At 38.8% G+C, this 6,136-nt stretch overlaps 1 long non-coding RNA gene across 1 annotated transcript; it reads right to left on the reverse strand.

Annotated features, from left to right (window-relative positions):
• Positions 1–4,940: 4,940 nt before the first annotated feature.
• Positions 4,941–5,879, reverse strand: LOC147605707 (uncharacterized). The gene is made up of 3 exons (XR_015265192.1): positions 5,745–5,879; positions 5,456–5,655; positions 4,941–5,258 (listed from the first exon to the last, which is right to left on the reverse strand). It is a non-coding gene; the product is annotated as an uncharacterized LOC147605707 (long non-coding RNA).
• Positions 5,880–6,136: the final 257 nt, after the last annotated feature.

Genomic DNA, 6,136 nt, shown 5'->3' on the forward strand with positions numbered 1-6,136 from the left:
CAAAAGAATCATCGTGTAGGTCAAGACTGAAATATTTTATAGGTGCATCTGAATGTCGAACTACATATCCAAAAACTATGCTCCTCAAATGGCAAAGAATGCATCCAAAGTAAAATGTCCTGGCTACAAGGAACATAGGCTCGTGTCGACACCTGTGGGAGCCAAATGAACACAGCTGAAGGTTGGTCTCATGTAGAGTCAAATGTGAACTCATGCCATTGTCCCATGTAGCACCACTCAAAAAGTCAAAGGCATGATCCATCTTATCAAGGTATAAGTAAGATATAACCCATGCACAATATCTCCATGTTTAAGACACTCTATATGTGTGTGTCCCTCTAAAATAAAAGCTAGATCATCATAAGGATCACCATCACTAAAGCACTGACAAAGTGTCTACACAAAAGAGATAAGTGGTATCAACCAACTCACTATCAATGGAATCTCCAAGGCCACTAAGGTCATCCCCAAAGGTGTAGAGTGTAGGGCAGTCAATCAAGTCCCCACATACATCATCCCCTGCCAAACAATGCCAAACCATCCATGTAAAGAAAACCACATAGATCCTCAACAAAATCACCATGTGTAGAACGTCTGGACCATCTGGCATGGACATCATCCTCATCAAATAAGTGTCTAAACTGGCTTGGCAACAACATCTGAAGCTCAAACATCCATATGTGACATGAATATGATGTGTCATCATAGCATGATGTTGGTGAAAAAGTATCTAGAGGTCAAAGCCGCAATGTACCAAATGTATTTATGAACTCGGAAAATGATATGCATCTCCTCACCTAAAATGGTAAATCAAGATGACGGGCATAGAGCGAGTGTGATAGGATATGAGCGGATGCTATGGAGTCGTAGTAGTGATGTCGATGGCGATACGATGGTGGGTAGCACGGCAATCGTAGGCGGGGTAGAGGTAGTAATGGATCCCCATGTCATCCACAAATGCCCAAGAGTTAGGAAACACCCCCCCAAATGTGCTCAAGAATGCCACACCACGTGTGGAAAAAAAACACCAATATGCTCAAATGGCCACCCGCATGTGAACAAAGGTCATAACAATGACCAAAATGCTCAAAATGATCGATTGCGCATGAACAAGGGCCAAAATTGAATGGAAATCGCCACAAAATTTCTAAAATAGTGAAAAATCCATCCACAAGATAGGGCAAGTGAACACCCTCAAATGCACTAAAGTGGCAAAAAACGTGCGTGTGAATGCCCAAAATACATCAAACAGCCAAAAAGTGTGCGCGTGAACACACAAAAAGAAACATAAGCATGTAAAAACACTCGCAATGCATGTGAACTACCCACAAGTATCATGTGAGATAGCGTGTGAATAATGTGAAGGAAAAACTATGCACTGAAAAGTATTTAGACATGCACACATGTATAAGACTCTCAAACGTGTGAAAAACCCTCCAACTCCACAAGGCATATGAACAAAATCCACAAGATGCAACACAAAATCAATCCCTATCCAAGCTGACAGGCCCAACATAAACTCAACCAGAGTTAGCTCTTCACCCACAGCTTTTTCCATACAACATAGAATTGAACCAAAAAACCACATAAGAATTCTTTAAAACCACACAACTTAATTCTCCTTGTAGATTGGGAAGAATGTGCACCACACATGAAACACTTAGACTTGAGCAGTTGAATGAAACTAGTAACAAATCAAAAGGAACTTTCATACGAATGACCACAAAGAAACCCAAACATATATACTCAAATTTGCACAACATCAGCAACACTATATATTCTATAGCAATCCTTAGACTGGCCCAAGTTTCATCAGTGTTGCACTTAGTGAGATTCTAGGACACAGTCACCAACGTAGAATAGTCAACCACTCCTGCAATCCCTTGCTCTGGGGGGGAAGATCAAGTATTCTCCGCCTTCAACATAGAGCAAGCCTACATATAACCAACCAGCTTCTCCCCACAATCTTCACATCCAAACACTAGCTGTCTCCTCAGAGCAAGAACTTCTTGAACACGCAAAAGCTTCCACACTGCTCTCTCTCTCTCTCTCCATGCTAGAGTTACTTACACCCCCCTCTTCTTCGTGTGAAACTCTAATATATCTCCATGCATATTCTCACCTACTCTACCCAATCTTGTCAGCTAACCACAATGAAACATTTCTAACATCAGTTGTTTACAATCAGTTACCAAAGATAAACTACTCATGTAAGATCCTATGTTTTCTTAAGTTCCCTAATCATTCCCAATGTATTATTTTATTCCCTTTGGGTTGGGATGAGGATTTTCATGGAGCATATCCCCTTGGCCACAAAAAAAACCTCTCATCTTTTGCCAAACCCCCCATGGTTGGAGCATTTATGTTCAACCACTTGTTATGGACTCTTTGAAGCACTCCTCATCAAACAATACATCCAACTCCCAACAACCTTCTTCATGCTTGTCTGTAACAGCAACTTCATTATCAAGCAAGTATTCATCTATTGTCTCTGAATCTTTCTGGACTGTCATGACTCTGCATCAATATGGATTTAATCTATAGCCATTTACTATCTTTGAATGAAGTTGATCATCGAGATCTGCCACCTACTAAGTTTCTTTCTCATAAATGTGCATAACTTTCAAAGGACCTTCCTACTTGATTGGGAATTTTGTTTGGAAAGTGTTATCCAGTTTGCTTTTGTACCCAAGGACAAGATCCCCCTCCTTAATGCCTTTATCCTTCACTGTCTCATTGAACGGCTCATCCCTCTTATAGCTGAATGGTGTGTCTAGAGCTTCCTCCCTAGCCAGCTTGAACAGCTCTTGAAGATCCAACAACCTCTCTTTATATTCATCTATGTCTTTCTCGTGATGTTTTAACATAAATTGCAAACTGAGGATTTCCACTTCAATGGGCATTAGGGCTTCCTTCCCAAAAACTAGGTGGTATGTGAAAATTTTGTAGCTACTCTCGTAGTTGTCTTGTAGGCCCACATAGCGAAAGATTGTAACATACCTCTGAGAATAACCAGGTTATGATTAAAGATAATCCTAGGTTTTGGATGCTAATGAATTCCAGGAGGTTTTCAATGGTTTTTAAGTAGTGAAGATTCTAAGTGTTAAAATTAAGTGAAAATTCAAGATTGAGTTTTCAATTAGTTAGTATACTTGAATCAAAGGAAGTCTTTACAAGTGTGTAGATGGACATGAAAATCGAAATTTGATAAAAAAAAGTAAACTATGACCATTTTCTGGAGTCGACTTTCACATACAGCTGATTTTGGAGATTCTGCCTGGCTATGGGTTGTAGAACTCATGCGTTCTAGTTATTTTAAGTACCCACATGACTAATATTTGATAACTATGCATGAAGTTATACCTGTTACACATTGCAGCCCTGACAGCAGATCTAAGAGGCTTGCCAAATCTACAAACAGCTCTTCCACAACTTGTGGAGAGTAGACATGGATTCCCAATCAATCAAGACATCAGCAAATATATCGGAGAAGTACACAAACACTCTTTCTATTATTTTTCTTTAAATTCTTTTAAGATTAAATAAATATATCGTTAAGTATATATATGAGAGAATCTGAGTTGAGGTATGGAACGCTTAACGGTTGAATTTGTTAATTATAAATGATCGCCTTAGATTGAAGACTCATAGAATAAACACTTTTGGAGATAAAGAATCAGAAAATAGAATATTTTACTAGGTTATGACTAGATTCTAGGTAAAACCTTCATAAGGGGACTGTTTTGCGAAGCATTTATCTATCAAGATTGACTACCTTGTCTAAATAGACCAAATGGACTAGTACGTACTATTTGAAATATTTTTTTTTTCTATACTTGAGGTTGATTTTGATTAAATTTGAATATGCTTTTGTCTTGAAAGGCTGTGGATTAGAGATCTGTGTAAGATGATAAGAATGACTTGTGATTGCTTTGTTTTGAAATGAATGATTGATATGCATGTGGATTAATGATTGATATGCATGTGTATGATGAGACTCGATGTGAGATTTTGAGATTCGGGCCGGTCTTCCTCCTTAGACAGGGAATGCCGGACATAGAGCGAGATTTATGCCCTCTGGGAGCCATGTGGTAGAACCCACAGAGGACGAGATTCAGAAAGAGGCATACCCGGGATAGCCGCAATGTCCAGTGTGGAGGTTGGGTGGACAAGCATCGGAGAAAGCCCTAGATTGGCTGGATTTTGGTCATTATGACTAACCATCTTGTCGAGCATGGTGATGATGATAGAATCTTGAGATAGACACATACATTGTGATTGATTGTGATGCTATGATATAATTGATAGAGATTTATTTCATGTGAATGCTTGCTTGAGATTACATGATTCTTTGCTTATGTGATAAGAACCTTGGATAGGGCATGCATGTTTGTTTGCTATTTGAGAAGGTTGATTTGATTGTATTTCTATGTAAAAATAGTAGGATTAAGTGAGTTTAATATTTTCTTAGATTAAGTTGTATGATTAAGTTGTATGATTAAGATATGGTTAGATTCAGGACCGTCATAGTTGGTATCAGAGCATAGGTTGGGCAGTCCGCACTTAATTGTGGATGTTGCAGGTCCTGGGTGATTGATATTATTAATTATTTTTTTATATGATACAGCTAGAAGTTTATTTTCTTTAAAAAGCCTTTTGCAATTTTGTTGTATGGTCACAAGATGGCTCACAAATCTATTTTATGATGAGAAGGAAAATTTTATGCAAAATAAGAGATTGTAGATGGGTCACATATTTGTTCCCAGAGATGATAGAAAAGGTGCGGCGTGATTTTTGTTGTGTACAAAATGTTCATGAACTAATGAGTGCAAAAACAAGCCAACATCACGTAAGGTGCGTGAGAGATTAACTACAAGAGATCAGAAAACATGGCAAAATATACAAGAGAATAAGAAAGATCTAGTATGAGCAAGAAAGACTTAAGACAATAACTTGTTGCATTGCACAAACAACGAGTTAAGGGGAGAGAGAGAGAGAGAAAAAGATTAGATAAGAGTATATCTATAAGAAATGGGAGAACATTATATACCCATGAGCATAACAATGTCTACTAGACCATTTCTCTTGGCTACCTTCTATTTTATTATATCTATAGGAAATGGGAGAACATTGCATTCTCATGGGCATAACAATGTCTAGTAGACCATTTCCCTTGGCCACCTTATACAGCCATGTTTTATTTTATTTTTGAGGAAGCAATGCTCGGAAGAATGCTATGAATCGCATTCCAACATGACCTGCTCATGTGGAAAAACAGAAGAGAAGAATTAGCCAGTACACACAGAAAAGTATCATGATGAGGGCGTTTACACAGAGAGCATCTCTACATAGCTGTGGACGGGCTATAGTGTGTGAAGAATGATAAGGTGAGAGCATACTGTGGACGGCGAGGTACAGTGTGTACTGAAGAATGATAAGGCGAGAGCATACTCACTTTGCTTCCTTTGCACGACCTAGAAGCAAACGCCAACAGGAGGAAACCCGCCAATGTACAAGCAACCCACGGAACCGCAGCAGCTCATTGGATGGAAAGTGCAGATTCCTCCTCTTCCTGCAAATTGTCTATGCTGCCTGCAGCCGCCATGCGCATGTCATCGGGGCTGGTGGACACGCCCGACTGTTTGGCCACATTGTCTGCACCCGATTGAGGTGTATATAATACGGATGCATGCATGTCCTATCCTACAATACTGGAGAATGAAGATTATTGTTTCACGACGTACCTAGGTGTCGGCCTGTTGATTCGGCGATCACCACCCACGTAACTCTCACAAGCATCTTATAAGCTTTACTACCCATGTCTTGTGACTGTGTGGGAAGGAAGGAGGGCTAGAAGGCCGTGTAGCTTCAAATAAAAGTTGATTACTTCAAACGTGCAATTTGGTGCTGCCGCTAACAAGTTCCATATGTTATTTTCTAAATGTTTGTAAAATTTTTTGTTTGGTTAATTGATTGTGGCATTACTTTTTTTATTATATGTACCACTAACAAGTTTCATATGTAGAATTATATTGTAATTGCTAAGTGTTTGCAAAAACAGAATTCTTTAGTTATGATCGTGTTATCACCTTTAATAATATAATATATATATATATAAGAATTAGCTAAATGGTCC

This window comes from Cibotium barometz, chromosome 59, assembly GCF_041138505.1.
Source record: "Cibotium barometz isolate CiBa-2024 chromosome 59, ASM4113850v1, whole genome shotgun sequence".
Taxonomy (NCBI): domain Eukaryota; kingdom Viridiplantae; phylum Streptophyta; class Polypodiopsida; order Cyatheales; family Cibotiaceae; genus Cibotium; species Cibotium barometz.